Here is a 24,059-nt window from a genome sequence, read left to right on the forward strand (position 1 = left end):
CCCTAAGGGCAGCCATCCCCCCAGGGCACCAAACAATTTAAATGTGTTGGTGCCACTTGGCCCCCTGCAGCCCCAGTTACCACCACCTCCCCGGGGCAGTAAATGTGAATTTCCTGTGGGGGAGCCGTGAGGCTACCTCGCTGCCCCAGGGACTGCCACCTCCATGGGGCAGTAAAGTATAGAAATACGGGGGCCACTTGTCCCTCCAACACCTCTGGGGACCGCCACCTCCTGGGGCAATAAATGGAAAATTCCTGCGGTGGACCACTACCTCCCCTGGGAACTATAGTATAGACGCCTGGAAGCTGAGCGTCCTCGGGGTACAAGAACCTTTCCATTTACCTCCAGTAAGTCCCAACAAGCTGGATTGCTGAGAGGAGCTGGAGGTTACACCCCCTTTCTCCATCACTCTGCAAACGCTCCTCCTGGTGCGCTGCTGGTTGGGTAATCAATTCCACTTTACTCCTAAGTGCCTCAGGACTAAAGTGTACTTCTTCCAACCAGTAGTGCGCCAGAAGGTATGTTTGCAGAGTGGTGGTGAAAGGGGGCATGGCCTCCGACAACCTCTTAGCAATCCAGCTGTGTGGAACTTACTGGAGGTAGCAGGAGGGGTAGCTGGCCCCCCAGGACCCTCAAGAGCCAAGGGGACTACATCCCCCAACTAGTAGTGCACCAGGAGTCATGTTTACAGAGTGGTGGAGAAAGGGGACATGGCCACTGAAAATCTCACAGCAATACCACTGTGTGGGACTTACTGGAAGCAATAGGAGGGGTAGTTGACCTCCAAGGACCTTCAAGAGCCAAGGGGACTTCATCCTCCAAGGAGTGGTGCACCAGGAGGCATGTTTGTAGAGTGGTGGAGAAGGGGGGCCTGGCCTCCGACAACCTCTCAGCAATCCTGCTATATGGGACTTACTGAAATTAGCAGGAGTGGCCCCCAAGGACTTCCTTGGGGGTGTGAGTGGGTGTGTCAGAAAATCTTTGGATGATGTCATCAGTGATGTTATCAATGATGTCACTGACCATGTCATGTAAGGTCAGAATCATAAGCAGTACATTGCGGGGCACAAGCTATAGTTAGCTCACTAACTATAATGGCTGAATTTTACTGGTTTTGTATGAGTGAAAGCTGAGCCTACAAACAAAGTAAAAAAAAATAAAAAAAGGGGGGGCAGTGTAGGAATGTCCTTACCCCTCAGGGACCCTGCTGCGTTTAAAAAGCATTTTTTTCAAATTGCCACAGACTCGCAGGTGGATCAGTGAATCTGCAGCAAAATTGAAAAAATAAGAGCAAGCCCGCATGTTTTTTTTTTAAAGTCCCGGGTGGGCCAAATCCTGGGGGCATTAAGGAGGGAGGCTCATTGGGCCCTTTCTTAGGCTTATGCAAAGCCCGAGGACTGCCACCTCCCTGGAGAATTAAACAATACGGTTTTCCAGCTCAGCCTCTCGCAGCCCTGGGGAGCCCCACCTCCTCGGAGCAATGAACACTCCAAATACGGGGGGCCCACTCGGCCCCTATTCCCCGGGCACCACTACCTTCTTGGGGCACACTGTTTTATTAAAGAAATGTGGGGGAATCCCTTACAGTGGGATTGCTAAGGGGTCTTTGGCCATCAAACGCAGCTCCTGACACACTACTGGTTGGGGGATGAAGTCCACTTTACTCCTGGTATATGGGTGAGTAACTGGGTATGTGAAAGACAGTATAAGTGAGTGATGGGATAGATGAGTGACTGTATGGGTGAGTGAGTGAATATGAGAGTGACAGTGTAAGTGAGTGTGTGCTTGTATCAGTGACTGTATAGGTGAGTGAGTATGCGTGACCTGATCACAAGGGTGATAAAAGTTCTTTTAGGAAAAGGGCCTCTGCTTGTGCTACATAATGCAAACAAAAATAAACGTGACACATGAATGTTGGAGTGGTTTGGTAAAAGTTGTTTTCTAAACGCTCCTTAATTATCATTGAATTTTCAAATACATAATGCTGCTTGAAAGAAAAATGATGGAACGGCCTCATTGTTTTAGTTACCTTTCAGACCCATAAATATTCATAATATATAAAAAATGGAAGAGGAGGTGGGTTGGATGTAGAAGCTAGGACGAAACAGGAGAGCATTTCTATTAACTATGCCACTTCCTGCATTGAAATGAAACTCTTGAAGGAAAATGGCCACGAGTTAAATTATTCTGAGACTTCTCATGGATTTTATTGAGAGCAAAAAGCAGTGTCATCACTGTTTTTTTGAAAAAAAGTTGTATTTCTGATATAGATAATGTGATATGAAATCAATTCAGAGGATTTAAATGTTTTAAGTGATGCTAAAATACTCAATCAGAATTGTGGAACCTGCATTTCTAATCGATCCCTACCAAAGAAGCAAATGGCTAATTTAACTTGGCTCCCATTGGTTAACATTGAGTTACCTCTTTAATACATGATACCTTTTTATAAGGAGCAGTTAGAAAAGTAATGTTTGTTGTCTGAGGATTTGTGATTTTAAACCATCTTTCATGGTAAAGTCGGATTTAAGTCACAATTCTGAAAATACCACTCTTAGAAAGTTGGCATTTTCTTGTCCTATCCATTTAGTGCCTGCAGCCTGTTTCTGGCACATGGCAAGGTGTAGCTGGCAGTTGGTCTTTGTGTATTCCTCCCAGACAGCATCACAATAGAAGGTCTGGGTGTTGGCAGGATGGGCCATCTCTGGTAGGATAAGAGGGAACTTAATTTGTCACATCAGCGACTTCACACTAGCCTATTTTGTCCCCAGGCAGACTGGGACCAGGGCAGGGAGTCAGAAAAGTCCAGACACCTCTGTAGAGAGAAACTCCAGAAGCTTCACCCACTTCAAAATGGGCACCCACTATAAAAAGGGGACTCTCAGATCCACTCTTCAGTACACGATTTGTTCTGTGGATACTACAGATTGATGCCCTGTTGCCCTGCTTCTTGAGGCCACCCTCCTTGCTGAGATGGAAAACTGGGACTGCACCCTTCATCTCAGTAATAACTCCCTGTTCTGAGCTACAGGGGCACAAAAAGCTCCAGGGCCTCTATGAAGACTGCCCAGCTGACCTGCTGCAACTGGACCCACCTGGATCTGCAGCTGGACATGATTGAGCCCTGCTGGCCACTGATGGAGTGAGTTACTGATCCCTAAGAGGTGTCTTACTGGTCCTGGACCCAGGGTGGGCGTTAGTTGAGCTCCACCTTGGATAAAAGAAGAAATCTTGACATTTTGGGCTCTTCATGGCCACAGACGGGCCCGTTCCCACCAATTTCCACCAACAAGAAGCTCCGGTAAATCTAATTCTTTGTTCTATAGAGACCACCAGCAATGATCAGCAAGACGAGATCAGCACTTTGTGCTACAGCGACACCCACACACGACTCTCTCCCTGCTCCTCATGGCCTCCTTCCCCATGGATAGAACTCTTTATGCTGGACTTTCAAAGGTAACTTTTTTAGTGGTACCAACTTGGTCACTGTATCTCACCTGCGCTCCATCACAGTCGGCCTGAACATGTTATTTTCTTCCGGTCTCACACTACAAGATAGGTGTGAGTGGCACTACATGCATTTAGGTGCTCTACACACCTGAAATCTTTAAAATTGCATATTTCTGGTTTTACTGATTGATTGCTTTCATTTTAGTGTCAGATAACTCTATTTTTCTAAATTAGTGTGGGATTTCTTTTGTCTTGTGTTTGCACTTTATTCTTGTTTAAATGCTACATAAACACTTTGCACATTGCCTCTACTTTAAGCCTGACTGCTTTTGTGCCAAGCTACCAGAGGGTAAGCATATGTTAATTTGGTGACTTTTTGTGGTTCACGCAGACAAAGACTGTGGTTGTTGCTGGAGTAGGGTTACACCCCACTCAACCAACAACCCAGTTTCTCACAGGGGCATACACCATCAAACCTACAAATGTCTTTCTTTTTAGTTTTGCTGTCAATTAGGTACCATTAAGTTGTGCATCGTACTGTTAATCTTTTCCAACTTCATTATGTTCAATCTTAAGGCTCCTCAAAGGAGTGTAACACATCAGGTATAAAAGCAGTTCACATTTCAGTTTTTAATCAATAATATGACACATGTTCCACACAGAAGGTGAACACAGACACTGGAATTGTTACAAATGAGAGACATGCATTCAAATTCAGAATAAGTATTATCTCCACAGTTTCCAGTATTGACAATATACAGCAATTAAATATGATGTATTCCACTATTTATGGCAGGTGGTAGTCAGATCAGCTATCCAGTAAGCTAGTTGTCCTTCGCAGACACTTACATGTCCTCCTCCCATTTCTCAAATACCAACTTGTAATCTGAAGTCCCCTTCGGCTGTGCCCACCTACGCAGTTCCAGAGAACACTGGTATTTTGATGGCCCAGTACTAGCTTACCATTCATAACGATACACCCCTGCACAAGTACAATATACAGCAATATCAATGTAGTTCTCATTTTGCCCAGCTTCTTGACCAAGACTATCCCTAATAAATAGAATTTAAGATAGATGCCAATGCCAAATTTGTCAGTTCTGACAACTTTTATGTAATTTCTGTTCAGAAGCTCACAACTTTACTGCCACAGTATTGTTATGTTATGTTATGTTACTGTTTGTTTTGTAGAGCGCTCAGCTGCTCCAAAGAGCGTCCCGGCGCTAAAGATCATCACACCAAATACCAGCAGCAAACAAACAGCCATAGCAGAAAACATAACCAGAATTAACCATAACAGCATTACAAAGCAAACAGATAGGTTTTAAGTCCTTTCCTAAAAACCGAGAGATTGGTGCACACCCGCAACGTCAAGGGCAATGTGTTCCAGAGGCGGGGTGCAAGGTAACTAAAGGAGCGACCTCCACAGCGAGCACGCTTCACTGTTGGAACAATAGCCTTGGCCTGGGCAGCAGATCTCAGAGGTCTAGATGGAAGATAGAAATTGACCCTTCTCTGCAGATATTCAGCGCCGAAATTATGAAGCGCCCTAAAAGCTGTAGTTAGGGTCTTGAAGAAGATACGCTTACGAATCGGCAACCAATGCAGAGAGACAAGGAGATTGCTGGCCCTAGATCTTCTAGTTAAACCGAAGATTGCCCTGGCTGCAGAATTTTGAACTATCTGCAGACGAGTCAGCAGATACTCAGGAAGACCTAAGTAAAGGATGTTGGCGTAGTCTAGGCGCGAGCCAATTAATGCTTGCACCGTAATTTTCTTATGCTCCAAAGATAAATAGGGCAGAAACTTGCGCAACATCCTTAAGATGGCAAAGCACTTCCCAGTCAAGCCGGCAACCTGGGTTTTAAAGGAAAGAGTGTTATCGACCATCATACCCAGGTTCTTCGCTGTAACCGAATCGCTGGCAGGGGGAGACATGGCCGAAGGCCACCATAGCTTCCAACGTGGGTCTGCAGGACAGCCAAAGAACAATATCTCGGATTTGTCGGAGTTGCATTTGAGGCCATTTTTCCCAAACCAGTCAAACACAAACTCCAAACACTTCCGAATGGCTGCTCCATCGAAGTCACAGCCCCTGTCACAAGTGAACAGGAGCTGTGTGTCATCCGCATAGGATATGATCTGGGCCCCTAGCTCCTCCACCCGTGCCGCAAGAGGTGTAAGGAAGATATTAAAGAGGGAAGGACTCAGTATGGAGCCCTGCGGGACCCCTACCTTAAGCTGCGGCATCCGGGCGGAGAAAGGGGGGGCCCAGATCGTTTGTGTCCGATCGGCCAAAAAAGACTGAAACCATGCGAACACCGTACCCCGCAGCCCAATCTCCCAGAGTCTAATTAGGAGGAGGTCGTGGGGGACGGTGTCGAAGGCCGCCGACAAATCAAGCATGATAAGCAGGGCCTTTCCACCCCTATCGAGGGTCTCCTTCACAATCTCAGTAACCTCAAGAAGAGCGGTCTCGGTGCTCAGGTTAGATCTAAATCCAGACTGTGACTGATGTAAAAGGGAGTTGCCCTCTACAAAGTTGGTAAGGGTGGTATGAACACACTTTTCAGTGATCTTGGCCAGGGCAGGAAGCAGCGAGATTGGCCTATAATTAGAATGCAGTTTAGCATCTGCATTTGGTTTTTTAATGAGGGGAAGAACTAAGGCCTGTTTCCAGGAGGAGGGGACTTTGCCCGACTTCAAAGATGCATTAATGAGAGGGTTGATGATCGGATTAAGGGCAGGTGCCAGGGTCGCAAGACACTTGGCGGGGCAAGGGTCCAGAGGAGAGCCAGATTTCAGGCTAGACAAAAGGTCAAGCGAGGCCTGAGGCTCTAAAGAGGGAAAACAGTGCAGGGTAGGGCCCACAGAATCCATATGCATAGCTGGTGGGCATAACCAGGGGTTGGAAAGGCCATCGACCTCTGAACCTTTGCTCAAGATGATCTGGGTTCCTTGTAACGCTGACTGGATAGTACGTATTTTATTAGTAAAAAATACTGCAAGCTCCATGATCCAAGGTTCCGAGAAAGCAGATGCAGAAGTGCAGCAGGAGGGAGAGATGAATTCTTTAACAATCTTAAAGATCTCTTTGCAGGAGCTATCTGCTTCCTCGATCCTTCTGGCCAAATAGGATTTTTTCTCTGCAACGCGCTCCCTGTGATATTCTTTCACTGCTGCTCTGTAAGACTGCTTAGCCGATGTATCATAGTGCCTCCTCCAAATTCTCTCCAGCCTCTTGCAGTGCCTTCTCTTGGCCGCCAAGGCAGCAGAGAACCACGGGGCTGATGCTCGTGCCAGTTCAGATCTAACCTGGCGAGATGGTGCCAAGGCTTCCAAACGTGCAGTGAGCCAATTCTGAAAACACACCACATGATCCTCCAGTCTGCCCGTAAAAACACAAGGATGGGTATCTAAAGCCTGGGTGATCATGGCCGGGGTGACTTTGTGGAAGGCTCTAGAACTACGAGCAGCGAGCCGCTGCGAAATGCGGGCGGCCACAGGCTGATGTCCTAGCGTGAAATCCGCTAGGAAATGGTCCGACCAAAGAACTGGGGCAAGGGAGGAAAGGACCACCGGAACGGTCGAAAAAATTTGATCTAAAATATGCCCCTTCTCATGTGTAGGGGACTGTAAATACATATGCAGTCCCACCGACGATGTCATATCCAGAAATTTTTGCACTTCAGGATCCTCGCCCTTATCCATGTGGATGTTAAAGTCCCCGAGTATTAGGCAGTGTTTTGTTCTAAGACTCAGTGTGGAAATGATCGATAGCAAATCCTCAGTAAAAGAGCCAAGAGGGCCAGGTGGTCTATAAAGCAAAAGCCCCAGGCAGGATTGATGGGGGGATAGGGCCTGGGAGAAGGCAAGGATTTCACAGTCAGGTAAATCATCCGTCGACAAGATGGTACAAGGAATGTGCCTTTTAATGATAAGTGCCACTCCGCCTCCCCTTCCCTTGCATCTGTCTCGACGGAAAATAGCATATGAGGGAGGGATGGCAATAGCCAGATCAGGTTCCGAGCCCTCACCGAGCCATGTTTCTGTGAGAAAGAGACAATCTATGTCATCTTGTGTTAAGAGATTATATATGTCGAGAGCGTGCTGAGGAAGAGACCTAGTATTTAACAAGGCGCAGTTAGTACCTAAAAGAGGGAGCTTGCCAGGACAGGGAATTGTGGGGTCCGGCATCCACCCACACGTGGGGCACTTAGTAATATCCCCAGCAGAGTAGGGGATAGCTCGCTGACATGAAGCAGTGTGTACATTGTAAGACAGAAGATCTTCTCTAGTGTACATCGAGCCAAGAGCTAAAAGGAACCCACCAGAAAACGTTCCCGAGCGCTTCCGGGACGCTGACGGGCGCAGACGGGCTGACTCAGGCGAGACTCCAGCGCAGCGACGGCGCCCCCGCAAACGCGACCGCTAGCGCGGTGGAACACTGTTTCCTAATATGTGGTACACTAGAGCGCTCCCACCACTCTAGCCCCCACTCAAGATGGCCGCCGAGTGCAGAGAAGCCTGAGCCCGGTTTGAAGCTCTAACGGCAGGTAGCGCCGTGATAGGTGGGCGAAAATGCGTGCAAGTGTATCAGAGGTATGCTGAGTGCATTTACAACATGAAAATCACACAGTTTTAAAATTAATTAAAAATCACAAAAAACGATCCTTTTTGCTCAGGGAGCACTGAATACAATGCACATGCTCTGTGCTTCACCAAAAACGATTCTGACTGGTATAAGGGATAGATCTCGCGAGCGCTGCTTCAGGGCTCCTTATATGTGGTACACTAGAGCGCTCCCACCACTCTAGCCCCCACTCAAGATGGCCGCCGAGTGCAGAGAAGCCTGAGCCCGGTTTGAAGCTCTAACGGCAGGTAGCGCCGTGATAGATGGGCGAAAATGCGTGCAAGTGTATCAGAGGTATGCTGAGTGCATTTACAACATGAAAATCACACAGTTTTAAAATTAATTAAAAATCACAAAAAACGATCCTTTTTGCTCAGGGAGCACTGAATACAATGCACATGCTCTGTGCTTCACCAAAAACGATTCTGACTGGTATAAGGGATATTACCACAATTATGGCAGTTTTCACTAATAACCATGTTTACTTCCTATATAAGCAGGGACAGCAGATAAGGCTTGTATGGACTGTTATAGTATATCAATTTAAATTGTGCATTTTCAGTAAAGGATCTAGCACATACCTTATTACCTTATGTTCTCTAGGACGGGAAATCTTTTAGTACTTTCCCCAAGTCAGTCTTTTTTTTTCCTCTTTGATCATTACTTTATTGGTTAAGGGGATGCACGATCCATACAAATCAGATATAAGAATTCCTCTCTCCACAAACTGCACAGGTTGTGATGTTGATGCTATGAACTTATAGTTATTTGTGAAAACCAGGTCATACCTTACGAAATTTGGCAAAAATGCCCACATACGTCAGAAAATATTTGGTAGTAGTTTCCACAAAATCACAAAATTCCCTGAATTCCAGCAACCTATCATCATTGTACATGTGAATGAAGAAAATAGGGCACCAAGGTTCCCTGTTCTGCAATGGGAAAAAGGATCAACAAAGCTGTGTTCCGCCAATGAAGCTTTACAGAATATACTTAGTGGTGTCCAGGAGTATCCTGGAGACCGTCAAAAGAAAACAGTTGTTTTATCTCAGATTTCGTGCATTGCTATAATGAACAATTACATGGCTCAGGATATGAGGCCCTTGAGCATGTTTTATCTTGTGTGCAATGCAGAGGGCTTTAAAGTCAATTATTTTATTTGCTGGCAACCAGTGAAGGCTGGCCAAGGCCTGGCGTTCAGACTGACATTTGAAAGGCACAACAAAACACAAACTGACGCACTTTGAATACTCTGCAATCTCTTTAGAACACAGACGGTGCTGCCTAGGTAGTCCAACTGTGAGAGGATGAGACCTTGTACAACTGTTCTTCAGGTTTCACCAGGTAACCATTTGAGCATCTTCCTCAAAGCTCTAGACAGGCCAAAACAAGGCCCGGCAACTTTCTTCACCTGGGAGGCCTTGGGGAGATCTTTATCCAAAAGAACTCCCAAGCTCATGACTTTTGGTGAAGGAGTTGGACTGTCTCCCAGAAATGACGGTCAAATTAAAAGGTACCAGAGGGATTTGGTGTTCCTGACCACCATGATCTCTGTTTTGTCACCGTTTAATTTCAGGCATCTAGAGGTGATCCATTTGTTGGATTGCGCAAGGCAGCTGAATAGGTTCACTGTGGTTTGACTCATATTGAAAGTACTTACTAATTATTATTTTATGGAGACACCGAGGGCACAATACTGGTGCTGGCATACTTGAGACTATTCTAAGCATGACAGACACACGTAACACAATAACGGGTGAAATAATAATATATTGGGACATCCATAGCACAATTTGAAAAAAATGGCTTACAAACTGCCCTCTTGTTTCAAAATTCAGGGCATTTGTTACACCCCAAGAACTTAAAAAGATCAAGTCAGCACCATAATATAGGTCTTAGCTAAATTAGACATTTTACTGTGTTGTGTTGCTACATGCAGTTATTAAGGAACTTCAGCGATGCCAATTGTGAAGGTCAGGTCATGTGACATACCTTCCTGGAAACAATCTGGGTCAAACTTCATCTGATATCACTTCCTGTAATGTCTTTAAGGTCAAAGGTCAAAAAGTATATGATGTCACTTCCCCTACCTTTGGAATTTTGAGGAATTGATGTCACTGGAAAGGAAGACATTCACCTGCAGGGATTTGTTCGGCCTATGTCATCTTTTATTTTTTGTTTAAAAGCTTTGCAATGTTGTCACTTTGCGAAGCATACAAAGTTACAATTTCAATTTGGTAAGATTTATTTGACAATTTAGTCATAAATGCACATAAAAGGTGAAACAAATTAACAACTTGTATGGTATTCTATGCACCACAACAAGTTGATATAAAGAATAGAATACAATAAATCATGATCCAAGTAAGGGAAATAAAACAATTGAAATAGGTGGGAGTGGTAAAAAGCTCAACAGGAAAAAAAGGAAAATTAGGATGGAGGACAAAGTAATTTGGGGCAGGTCTACCAAGATTAGGCCTTAATTAAAACACAGTTCATTGCTAATCGCAATTTAAAAGGAGTGTTATTTGATGCAAAATAAAGCTAAGCAAATTTATTCATGCAGATCTTGCTCTAATCACCCACATCAACCCTAGTAACGTCCCAATGGCACAGATGTAAGTTGAGTTTGGGTCTGACCTCAGTATCCTCAGTGCAGACCAGCTGCTGCGGGTCCCTAAAAGCCTACAGAGGGGTAGGAGCCATTTCTGGCTAGGTGCAATATATCCTGGGCAAGCAAAGAACATATGGTCAATGGTTTCTTTAAAGTTCTTAAACGTAGGGGACAGTAGATCGCCATTTGGGGTCCATTTTCTGGTAAATGTTTTTAGAGGGAGGGGACTGACACCTGAATTGGAACTATAGCTTTCTGTCCAAGGGAACAAAGCTACAACAACCCATACCACTGCAAAGCAGGAGACATACAATTGTATGTGGCACTACTCAGTATTCAATGTATCATTTCAGATATGCATTATATTGTACACATTTAGAAAATAAAGTCTAGGAAAACTAAAAATGTAAACTCTCTATCTTATCTTTGCAGCCCTCTCCCTAACATTTTTGTTTAAAATTGAGTGAAGCCACAATGTATCAAGTAGTTACCTTGCAGTTTGATACTACTATTTAATATAGTGGGTATGTGATCAATTCAATCTGTCATGATTACTCTTAAGTTATGACCTAGTAAGACAGCCAGAAAAATTAATTGTTATGATTATTTGGCACCATCTTCACAGGTAAGCAAAAGACACACAATTGATGGACGGAATGCAGAAAAAATCAAAACATTCACCCCCGGTCAAGAGAGCTGGGTTAAATCCATCATTCTTTTGCTCACCATGCCACCCCAGTTTGAACCTGGCCATATGCAAATCAGTCTTGACCCTGTGCCTCATGGGAACAGTCCAGCCCGAACTGCCAAGCCAGGTCCTCCCTGGACCGGAAACAAGCATCCTAGGACCGGTTTCGGGGTTTCACCCCTCTTCAGCGAGGATACCTTGATTCCAGTGGCACAGTGAGCTCATGACCCCCGTCTGGGCATACCTGGCGCACTTAGGGCGAGAAAGCAAAAGACACACAATTGATGGACGGAATGCAGAACAAATCAAAACATTCACCCCCAGCCAAGAGTTCTGGGTTAAATCCATCATTCTTTTGCTCACCATGCCACCCCAGTTTGAACCTGGCCATATGCAAATCAGTCTTGACCCTGTGCCTCATGGGAACAGTCCAGCCCGAACTGCCAAGCCAGGTCCTCCCTGGACCGGAAACAAGCATCCTAGGACCGGTTTCGGGGTTTCACCCCTCTTCAGCGAGGATACCTTGATTCCAGTGGCACAGTGAGCTCATGACCCCCGTCTGGGCATACCTGGCGCACTTAGGGCGAGAAAGCAAAAGACACACAATTGATGGACGGAATGCAGAACAAATCAAAACATTCACCCCCAGCCAAGAGTTCTGGGTTAAATCCATCATTCTTTTGCTCACCATGCCACCCCAGTTTGAACCTGGCCATATGCAAATCAGTCTTGACCCTGTGCCTCATGGGAACAGTCCAGCCCGAACTGCCAAGCCAGGTCCTCCCTGGACCGGAAACAAGCATCCTAGGACCGGTTTCGGGGTTTCACCCCTCTTCAGCCAGGATACCTTGATTCCTGTGGCACGGTGCGCCCAGGACCCACGTCTGGGCATACCTAGCGCACTTAGGGCGAGAAAGCAAAACACATACAATTGATGGACGGAATGCAGAACAAATCAAAACATTCACCCCCAATCAAGAGATCTGGGTTAAATCCATCATTCTTTTGCTCACCATGCCACCCCAGTTTGAACCTGGCCATATGCAAATCAGTCTTGACCCTGTGCCTCATGGGAACCGTCCAGCCCGAACTGCCAAGCCAGGTCCTCCCTGGACTGGAAACAAGCATCCTAGGACCGGTTTCGGGGTTTCACCCCTCTTCAGCCAGGATACCTTGATTCCAGTGCACAGTGAGCCCAGGACCTACGTCTGGGCATACCTGGCACACTTAGGGCAAGAAAGCAAAAGATACACAATTGATGGACGGAATGCAGAACAAATCAAAACATTCACCCCCAGTCAAGAGATCTGGGTTAAATCCATCATTCTTTTGCTCACCAAGCCACCCCAGTTTGAACCTGGCCATATGCAAATCAGTCTTGACCCTGTGCCTCATGAGAACAGTCCATCCCGAACTGCCAAGCAAGGTCCTCCCTGGACCAGAAACAAGCATCCTAGGACCGGTTTCGGGGTTTCACCCCTCTTCAGCCAGGATACCTTGATTCCAGTGGCACAGTGAGCCCAGGACCCACGTCTGGGCATAGCTGGCACACTTAGGGTGAGAAAGCAAAAGACACACAATTGATGGACGGAATGCAGAACAAATCAAAACATTCACCCCCAGTCAAGAGATCTGGGTTAAATCCATCATTCTTTTGCTCACCATGCCACCCCAGTTTGAACCTGGCCATATGCAAATCAGTCTTGACCCTGTGCCTCATGGGAACAGTCCAGCCCAATCTGCCAAGCCAGGTCCTCCCTGGACCAGAAACAAGCATCCTAGGACCGGTTTCGGGGATTCACCCCTCTTCAGCCAGGATACCTTGATTCCAGTGGCACAGTGAGCTCAGGACCCACGTCTGGGCATACCTGGCGCACTTAGGGCGAGAAAGCAAAAGACACACAATTGATGGACAGAATGCAGAACAAATCAAAACATTCACCCCCAGCCAAGAGTTCTGGGTTAAATCCATCATTCTTTTCCTTACCATGCCACCCCAGTTTGAACCTGGCCATATGCAAATCAGTCTTGACCCTGTGCCTCATGGGAACAGTCCAGCCCGAACTGCCAAGCCAGGTCCTCCCTGGACCGGAAACAAGCATCCTAGGACCGGTTTCGGGGTTTCACCCCTCTTCAGCCAGGATACCTTGATTCCTGTGGCACGGTGAGCCCAGGACCCACGTCTCGGCATACCTAGCGCACTTAGGGCGAGAAAGCAAAACACATACAATTGATGGACGGAATGCAGAACAAATCAAAACATTGACCCCCAATCAAGAGATCTGGGTTAAATCCATCATTCTTTTGCTCACCATGCCACCCGAGTTTGAACCTGGCCATATGCAAATCAGTCTTGACCCTGTGCCTCATGGGAACAGTCCAGCCCGAACTGCCAAGCCAGGTCCTCCCTGGACTGGAAACAAGCATCCTAGGACCGGTTCTGGGGTTTCACCCCTCTTCAGCCAGGATACCTTGATTCCAGTGGCACAGTGAGCCCAGGACCTACGTCTGGGCATACCTGGCGCACTTAGGGCAAGAAAGCAAAAGATACACAATTGATGGACGGAATGCAGAACAAATCAAAACATTCACCCCCAGTCAAGAGATCTGGGTTAAATCCATCATTCTTTTGCTCACCATGCCACCCCAGTTTAAACCTGGCAATATGCAAATCAGTCTTGACCCTGTGCCTCATGGGAACAGTCCAGCCCAAACTGCCAAGCCAGGTCTTCCCTGGACCGGAAACAAGCATCCTAGGACCGGTTTCGGGGTTTCACTCCTCTTCAGCCAGGTTACCTTGATTCCAGTGGCACAGTGAGCCCAGGACCCGCGTCTGGTCATAACTGGCGCACTTAGGGTGAGAAAGCAAAAGACACACAATTGATGGACGGAATGCAGAAAAAATCAAAACATTCACCCCCGGTCAAGAGAGCTGGGTTAAATCCATCATTCTTTTGCTCACCATGCCACCCCAGTTTGAACCTGGCCATATGCAAATCAGTCTTGACCCTGTGCCTCATGGGAACAGTCCAGCCCGAACTGCCAAGCCAGGTCCTCCCTGGACCGGAAACAAGCATCCTAGGACCGGTTTCGGGGTTTCACCCCTCTTCAGCGAGGATACCTTGATTCCAGTGGCACAGTGAGCCCAGGACCCGCGTCTGGTCATAACTGGCGCACTTAGGGTGAGAAAGCAAAAGACACACAATTGATGGACGGAATGCAGAAAAAATCAAAACATTCACCCCCGGTCAAGAGAGCTGGGTTAAATCCATCATTCTTTTGCTCACCATGCCACCCCAGTTTGAACCTGGCCATATGCAAATCAGTCTTGACCCTGTGCCTCATGGGAACAGTCCAGCCCGAACTGCCAAGCCAGGTCCTCCCTGGACCGGAAACAAGCATCCTAGGACCGGTTTCGGGGTTTCACCCATCTTCAGCGAGGATACCTTGATTCCAGTGGCACAGTGAGCTCAGGACCCCCGTCTGGGCATACCTGGCGCACTTAGGGCGAGAAAGCAAAAGACACACAATTGATGGACGGAATGCAGAACAAATCAAAACATTCACCCCCAGCCAAGAGTTCTGGGTTAAATCCATCATTCTTTTCCTCACCATGCCGATCCAGTTTGAACCTGGCCATATGCAAATCAGTCTTGACCCTGTGCCTCATGGGAACAGTCCAGCCCGAACTGCCAAGCCAGGTCCTCCCTGGACCGGAAACAAGCATCCTAGGACCGGTTTCGGGGTTTCACCCCTCTTCAGCCAGGATACCTTGATTCCTGTGGCACGGTGAGCCCAGGACCCACGTCTGGGCATACCTAGCGCACTTAGGGCGAGAAAGCAAAACACATACAATTGATGGACGGAATGCAGAACAAATCAAAACATTCACCCCCAATCAAGAGATCTGGGTTAAATCCATCATTCTTTTGCTCACCATGCCACCCCAGTTTGAACCTGGCCATATGCAAATCAGTCTTGACCCTGTGCCTCATGGGAACAGTCCAGCCCGAACTGCCAAGCCAGGTCCTCCCTGGACTGGAAACAAGCATCCTAGGACCGGTTTCGGGGTTTCACCCCTCTTCAGCCAGGATACCTTGATTCCAGTGGCACAGTGAGCCCAGGACCTACGTCTGGGCATACCTGGCACACTTAGGGCAAGAAAGCAAAAGATACACAATTGATGGACGGAAAGCAGAACAAATCAAAACATTCACCCCCAGTCAAGAGATCTGGGTTAAATCCATCATTCTTTTGCTCACCAAGCCACCCCAGTTTGAACCTGGCCATATGCAAATCAGTCTTGACCCTGTGCCTCATGAGAACAGTCCATCCCGAACTGCCAAGCAAGGTCCTCCCTGGACCAGAAACAAGTATCCTAGGACCGGTTTCGGGGTTTCACCCCTCTTCAGCCAGGATACCTTGATTCCAGTGGCACAGTGAGCCCAGGACCCACGTCTGGGCATAGCTGGCACACTTAGGGTGAGAAAGCAAAAGACACACAATTGATGGACGGAATACAGAACAAATCAAAACATTCACCCCCAGTCAAGAAATCTGGGTTAAATCCATCATTCTTTTGTTCACCATGCCACCCCAGTTTGAACCTGGCCATATGCAAATCAGTCTTGACCCTGTGCCTCATGGGAACAGTCCAGCCCAATCTGCCAAGCCAGGTCCTCCCTGGACCGGAAACAAGCATCCTAGGACCGGTTTCGGGGATTCACCCCTCTTCAGCCAGGATACCTTGATTCCAGTGGCACAGTGAGGTCAGGACCCACGTCTGGGCATACCTGGCGCACTTAGGGCGAGAAAGCAAAAGACACACAATTGATGGACGGAATGCAGAACAAATCAAAACATTCACCCCCAGCCAAGAGTTCTGGGTTAAATCCATCATTCTTTTCCTCACCATGCCACCCCAGTTTGCACCTGTCCATATGCAAATCAGTCTTGACCCTGTGCCTCATGGGAACAGTCCAGCCCGAACTGCCAAGCCAGGTCCTCCCTGGACCGGAAACAAGCATCCTAGGACCGGTTTCGGGGTTTCACCCCTCTTCAGCCAGGATACCTTGATTCCTGTGGCACGGTGAGCCCAGGACCCACATCTGGGCATACCTAGCGCACTTAGGGCGAGAAAGAAAAACACATACAATTGATGGACGGAATGCAGAACAAATCAAAACATTCACCCCCAATCAAGAGATCTGGGTTAAATCCATCATTCTTTTGCTCACCATGCCACCCGAGTTTGAACCTGGCCATATGCAAATCAGTCTTGACCCTGTGCCTCATGGGAACAGTCCAGCCCGAACTGCCAAGCCAGGTCCTCCCTGGACTGGAAACAAGCATCCTAGGACCGGTTTTGGGGTTTCACCCCTCTTCAGCCAGGATACCTTGATTCCAGTGGCACAGTGAGCCCAGGACCTACGTCTGGGCATACCTGGCGCACTTAGGGCAAGAAAGCAAAAGATACACAATTGATGGACGGAATGCAGAACAAATCAAAACATTCACCCCCAGTCAAGAGATCTGGGTTAAATCCATCATTCTTTTGCTCACCATGCCACCCCAGTTTAAACCTGGCAATATGCAAATCAGTCTTGACCCTGTGCCTCATGGGAACAGTCCAGCCCAATCTGCCAAGCCAGGTCCTCCCTGGACCGGAAACAAGCATCATAGGACCGGTTTTGGGGATTCACCCCTCTTCAGCCAGGATACCTTGATTTCAGTGGCACAATGAGCCCAGGACCCACGTCTGGGCATACCTGGCGCACTTAGGATGAGAAAGCAAAAGACACACAATTGATGGACGGAATGCAGAACAAATCAAAATATTCACCCCCAGTCAAGAGATCTGGGTTAAATCCATCATTCTTTTGCTCACCATGCCACCTCAGTTTGAACTTGGCCACATGCAAATCAGTCTTGACCCTGTGCCTCATGGGAACAGTCCAGCCCGAACTGCCAAGCCAGGTCCTCCCTGGACCGGAAACAATCATCCTTGGACCGGTTTCGGAGTTTCACCCCTCTTCAACCAGGATACCTTGATTCCAGTGGCACAGTGAGCCCAGGACCCACGTCTGGGCATACCTGGCGCACTTAGTGCTCAGACGTGAGTCCCGTGCTCTCCATGCCACTGGAATCAAGCTATCCTGGTTGAAGAGGGGTGAAACCCCGAAACCGGTCCTAGGATGCTTGGTTCCAGTTCAGGGAGGACCTGGCTTGGCAGTTCGGGCTGGATTGTTCCCATGCGGCACAGGGTCAAGACTGATTTGCATAGGGCTTCGTTCAAACTGGAATGGCATGGTGAGCAAAAAAACAATGGATTTTGGCCAAGATCTCTAAACTGGGGTGAATGTATGACATTTTTTCTGCATTCTGTCCATCAACTGTTGTTTTTGCAATCTTCACAGGTAAGGCTTTCCTTTCATGGCCCGTTAATTATTGTTAATACACCTCCAGGGGCAAAGAGTGGTGTGACAACCCTATTAGGTTTTGAAATGCATATTTAAAACAAGCATTGGTAAATGCGTCAGGTTTCGCCTATCTGATTAATAATAAGTTGTTTTTTGTTGTAAGTTGTAGCTTGCTGGGTAGCTGTACAATATAGTCTGTTAAAGTCTTATAATTTGTTTATATCCAAAAAGGCAATATATTGTGCTGTTACTAGTGGTATAGTGTGAGTAAGTAATAGCAACATTTTGTAAAATGAAATGAAAGAGGGAAATAATAGAATTGATTGATGTAATAGCAATATTATGTGTTTAGAGGAGTTCTGACAACTTTTGGGCCCGGCTTCATTGCACCTGTTGCACCAATCAAATCATGCCCTTAGTGCCTGCAAGATGACTGCAATTTTGCTTGCCGGCACAGTAGTAAAATATAGATATATTTGGTGTTTGGAGGAGTTCTGATAACCTTTGGTACCGGTGCCACTGCACCTGCTGCACCAAATAAATTATGACCCTATTGTCTGCAAGGCACCTTCACTTGTGACTGCCTGTTTAGTAGTAAAATATAGCAATATTAAGTGTTTTGCAGGGGCGCCTAGAGCAATTGGTTCTGGTGCTACCAAAAGCTGCAGCATTTAAATCATGACCCTATTGCCTGCTAGATAAATGTACTTGTGACTGTCTTGTATAGAAGAAACATTTAGCAATACTCTGGGTTTAGTAGAGTCCCTAGAGCTTTTGGCCCCAGTGTCAATGCATCTGCAGCACCATTAAAACCAAGTCCCTTTAAACAGAAAGGTAACTGCAATTGGAACTGCCTGTTTTGTAGTCAAATATAGCAATATTATGTGTTTAGATGAGTTCTGACAACTTTTAGGCTCAATGCTACGGCACCTGCTATACCATACAAATCATGACCCTAGTGTCTAAAAGGTAAATACACTTTTAGATGCTGTCTAGTTGTAAAATATAGCAATAATCAGTGTTTAGTGGGGTGCCTGGAGCTATTGCGCCCGGTGCCACTGCACCTGCTGCACCATTCAAATAATGATCCTGTTGCCTGCAAGATAACTGCACTTGTGACTGCCTGTTGAGTAGTAAAATATAGCAATACTTGGTGTTTAGTGGAGCTATGACAACTTTTGGCCCAGTGCACCTGCTGTACCATTTAAATCAAGACCTTTATAACTGCAATGTAAATGCAATTGTGACTGCCTTTATAGTATAAAAATATTGCAATATTAAGTGTTTAGAGGAGTTCTGAAAACGTTTTGGCCCAGTGCCACCCCTCCTGCTGCACCATTCAAATCATGACTCAATTGTCTGCAAGGTAACTGCACTTGTGACTGCCTGTTTAGTTTTCTATTAAATCAATAATCTGTGTTTAATGGGGTCCCTGGAGTTTTTGGCCTGCTGCACCATTCAAATCAAGTCCCTTTTAACTGCAAGGTAACTGCACTTGTGGCTGCCTGTTTAGTAGTAAAATATAACATAGCTCTAGTATATTAACTTTATTTTTAACTTGCAATGCTTATTAAAACATTTAGAATTTGATCATAATGACCAAATTAGTCAGGTTATGTTATGTTATATTTATTCTTATATAGCGCCTAATCACCGACAGGTAGAGACCTTTTTCTTGAGAGCGGGCCAGGGAGCATTGGGGTGGTTACATAACAGCACAGGCAGGGGGGTAGACGGAGTGCACGGCTTCCCTAAACAAGATTGTTTTAAGCTGTTTCCTGAAGGATAGAAGTGCAGGTTCCTTGCGTTGATGATCCGGCAGTAGGTTCCATAGCTGCGGGAGTGGGACGGAGAACGCTCTACCTCCTTTAGACACACTGTTGTATCGTTGGGGAGCCAGGCGGCAGGCCTCGGAAGATCGTAGCGTGCGACCCAAGACGTAATTTGCAAGGCGTTCTTTGATGTACAGTGTGGCTTGCCCGTAGATTGCTTTATGTGCAATACAGAGGCCCTTGAATTTAGCTCTTTGCTTAATCGGGAGCCAGTGTAGCTTGTGCAGCAGGGGGGTGGCATGCGTCCTTCTCGGCAGTCTAAAAATCAGTCTGGCTGCATCGTTCAGTACCACCTGCAGTTTATTGATAAGGTATTGCGGGAGGCCAATGTATAAGGCGTTGCCATAGTCTAGTCTGGAAACAATTATTGCTGATACAATTGTCTGTAGTGAGGCAGTTGAGAGAAGGGAAACCAATGTCCGCAGTTGTCTTAGGAGACCTATGCATGTTCCGACCACTGTGGTGACCTGATTGGCCTCAGAGTCAAGCTTGATGCCCAAGCTTTTTACTACGGGTACTGGTGTGGGGGAGATACCCAGTTCTTGGGGCCAGAAACGGTCGCTCCAAGGATTGTTTTTCGTGGGAATGAAGACGACTTCTGTTTTGTCAGGGTTTATTTTTAGGGAATTTGCCGTCATCCAGTTTACCGTAAATCTGAGGATGTTTTGTGCCAGGTCTTGGGCGTGTGCGGAGTTATCAATCCGAAGAATTAGTTGGGTGTTATCCGCTTAATTGAAAACTCGGCAGTCCATACGGGCTAGAGCCGCCACCAAAGGCTGTAGGTATATGTTGAAGAGGAGCGGTGACAATGCGGAGCCCTGGGGGACACCACACGTGACGGTTCCCCTATCCGACAGCTGCTCACCCAACTTGATCCTTTAGGACCGGCCAGTCAGGAAGGATGAGAGCCACTGGTGCGCCTGTCCGCAGATGCCCAGGTCAGTGATTCGGGCCATTAGTTGTGTATGGCTGACCGTGTCGAACGCCGCTGATAGGTCTAATAAGATCAGGGCGCTCAGTTTTTTATTGTCAGCCGCCGTTCTGAGCTCATCTAGAACAGACAAAATTACCAGCTCGGTACTGTGGTGGGCACTAAAACCTGCCTGTCGGACTTGGAGTAGCTGGTGATCCTCCAGGAACGCCGAAAGGGTCTTAAGGACATGTTGTTCAATCACTTTTGCTAGGATGGGGAGCTGTGAGATGGGTCTATAATTTTTGGGGGTAGGGGCATCAGCTCTAGGTTTTTTTAGCGGGGGAGTCACTCTGTCCTCCTTCAGGTTGGAGGGTAAATGGCCTAACTCCAAGGAGTTATTCAGGAGAGCGAGGATCTGCCTTTCCAGCCCAGGAAGGGCCATTCAGAAGATACTCGGGGCAGGGGGCGGCGGGGAGCCCGATTTGGTACGTTGCATCAGTAGTGTCAGGGATGTGGAGTCTAGTTTAGGGAAGGTGGAAAGTTGCTTGCTCATGGGAGGAGGGACCAGATTTTGGACTAGGGAGCACTGGTTGATTGGGGTGTTCTCAATCTCAGGGATGATGTCCCAGACTTTCCGGAGAAAGAAGGTTTGGAACATATTTCATTCGATGGGCCGGGCCGTAGAATTTATTTCCGCCTTTTGACTGAGTTCTTTCAGTATTCTGAAAGTCTCTTTCTGTTTGTTCGGTGCGTCAATGATTCGTACCTCGTAGTATTTGGCTTTCCTCGTCATAATGGATTTTTTGTATGAGGTGAGAAGAGCTTTGCAAGATGTCAACTCCATAGGGTCATATGTTTTCCGCCATTGCCTTTCGGCTTGGCGGAGATTTTGCTTCTGTTTCCTCAGAGTCTCGTTAAACCAGGGGGCCCCCTTGCCCTTGTCTCTAACTCTTTCCCTCCTTTCTAGTGCCAGTAAATCTATGGCACTACGTAAGGTGTTAGTGAGGGCTACACTTTCTTAGTCAATATTCCCTTCCTTAAAGATTGACAGGGGAGCCTACGAAGGGTGTCTACTAGGTTGTCCGCCACAATTTTTTTCCAGCTTTGCAATTTTCTCCACCCTTGGGGTGGTTGTGATAATTGGCTCTCCAGCGGGACCCAGCAGCTACTTAGCGAGTGGTCTGACCAGGCACAGGGGCTGATGTCCAGTAGACTGGCCCGTGGTTGTGTGGTCCAGATGAGGTCCAGGGTATGCCCTTTAATATGGGTCGGGTCTTCCACCAGTTGATGGAGTCCCATCAAGCTCATTGCTATCTCAAAATGGCTAGTGAACCTATCTCTTGGTACCAAGTCCCAGTGATAGTTGAAATCGCCGACCACTAGTCTGCTGGTACCGTGAGCAGAGGTCAGTGACAATCTCTGAGAAGACATTGTCAAATCTGGGGGTGGATCGTGGGGGGCGGTAAGCAACCAGGGGTAGGAGACAGGAGGATTTCGGTGCGATTTTGATCCCTAATATATCTGCATTATCAATGCTTTCTGCCACTATCTTGGCAACCATGATTTTAGTGTTGAGGAGGATGGTCACACCCCCTCCTATCACCTTTCCTTGTCTATTGTACCAAAGTGCATCAAAGTCCCCTGGAAGGGCTGCAATGATGTCTGGGACCGAGGAGTCGTCCAGCCAGGTTTCTGTGAGTGCCAAGATATCTATGTCTCCGTCCTGGAGGAGTAAGAAAACATTGAGGCGGTGTTTTTGTAACAAACGTGTGTTGGGCACTGCAACCTTCAGACCTGCTGGGTTAACTGGTACAGAGTTATTAAGGGGAGCTGGGTGCGGGTTTGTATCTTTGTCCACATCATTTCTCAAAATTCCCTCGCTTCTCAGTTTGTCTACTGTATTTCCGCCTAAGGCATAACTCTGTATTGCTATGGTTGAAAAAATCTATCTGATAATGCCTACAAAGTGCAAAGAAATGTACTAAGGCATGAACAGGCAATGGCACAAACGTTCTAAGGCTAAAGCATCTGCTTTACACAACTAAGTAATAAAAATCAAGCATTCCAGTGTACTGTTCAAATCTGTCTGCCTTTTCCATGGGAAGGATCTTATCTTGACAGTGAATGGGGCTTAAACAGTCTGAACAGCTTTAGTTGAAGTATCGTAAATGTGTGCAGAGAGAGGAAGTTAACAAAAATATAAGTTCCACTCAAAAGTGAATGAGAACAGATAAGAGCCATCTTTGAAGATATATTAAATTCAAGAGATTTCACAAGCACATCACAATCGCTGTGCAGGTGAAGTCTATATATGGCGTCCAACTACAGTATTTTAAACCTGCTGATGTACTTCATTGAGTCCATACACCAGCGCAGTCAGTGGATTGTGAGGCTCCTGTATATTCATTTTCATATTTTGATATAAACAAATTCAGACAATCTTAAGCAATTGGTTGTGTGATGATAAAATGGTTAAACGCAGATGCAAATCCAAAGGAACATTGTTAAGCAAAGAGCATTTTAATTTAACTAGAATATGGTAGTTTAATTTGTGTTGAACCCTTTCTTGCCTTTTTCTTTTCAAGTACTATGAAGATGTCCTGTTGAAGGCCATGGATGAGAAGAGCCTCAGCCCTCAAATAAAACAAAATGTGGAGAAATATCTGAAATTGTATAGCAATACCCGGATCAAGGCACCAGAATAAATCGTCAATGAAGTTCCTTTTAAAAGCATGCATAATCTAAAGAAAACGCAATGATGATGTTGTGTCTATCCATCTATAAATAGTAAATGATTCTTGCATATATGATTTGCTTGCAGCAGAAATCATTACTCCTAATAAAAAATCGAATTTGGTGTATTGTCTGCACGACTGGTTGTCATTCATGTTGGAAATTCGAAATACCACAGCTAAGGCTGTGGGGAAAATAAAGTTTGAATTGGAGAGACAGAGAGGAATTATCTGTTCGCTGGCAAACAATCAGCACATTTCTGCACTGAGCAAAAATTATGATCATCATTGGAGAGTGTATGGTTCACAAAATGACTTGCAAGGTTATGGGGGCTGTTAGACCTGGCATCATTGGCGTGGGTCTCCCTTCCTCTCTACTCTCCCTATTTTTTAAATTGGCTGAATTTGGATGTTTTGGGCGCTGTGCCACTGCTACTCAGTGCCACAGCATGAATGCTCCCTGTATATAAATGAATTGTATGATTAAGGATAACCATAATGCCTACATCTGTGCAGCCTGTTTCAATAGTGAGTTACCCTCCATTTCACTGTCGCTACTGTGAAACGATCCATTCTCATAGGCCAGGATGGGCTGGTTAAAGATTACTTTCTAGCATCCTATCTGTCCCTAGGAACCTAATAGGAACTTCGAGTTTGGTATGTTTGTGCTCAGGACATTTAGGGGCACCTTTTGGTAAGGAACGTTTGTGTGTTACATGTTTTGAAATACCTTTCCTGAAAACGCGGTAGTTTGTTGCCTAAGCTTTACTGTAGGCTG

General features: G+C 46.5%; 1 long non-coding RNA gene across 1 annotated transcript in view; it reads left to right on the top strand.

Annotated features, from left to right (window-relative positions):
* Positions 1-23,415, top strand: part of LOC146790003 (uncharacterized) — a 260,359-nt gene extending 236,944 nt beyond the window's left edge. The window contains exon 3 of the long non-coding RNA XR_014969891.1: positions 23,135-23,415. This is a non-coding gene — a long non-coding RNA (uncharacterized LOC146790003). The remainder of the gene's footprint in view (positions 1-23,134) is intronic.
* Positions 23,416-24,059: the final 644 nt, after the last annotated feature.

The sequence above is a fragment of the Triturus cristatus genome, chromosome 10 (genome assembly GCF_964204655.1).
Source record: "Triturus cristatus chromosome 10, aTriCri1.1, whole genome shotgun sequence".
In the NCBI taxonomy this organism is placed as follows: Eukaryota; Metazoa; Chordata; class Amphibia; order Caudata; family Salamandridae; genus Triturus; species Triturus cristatus.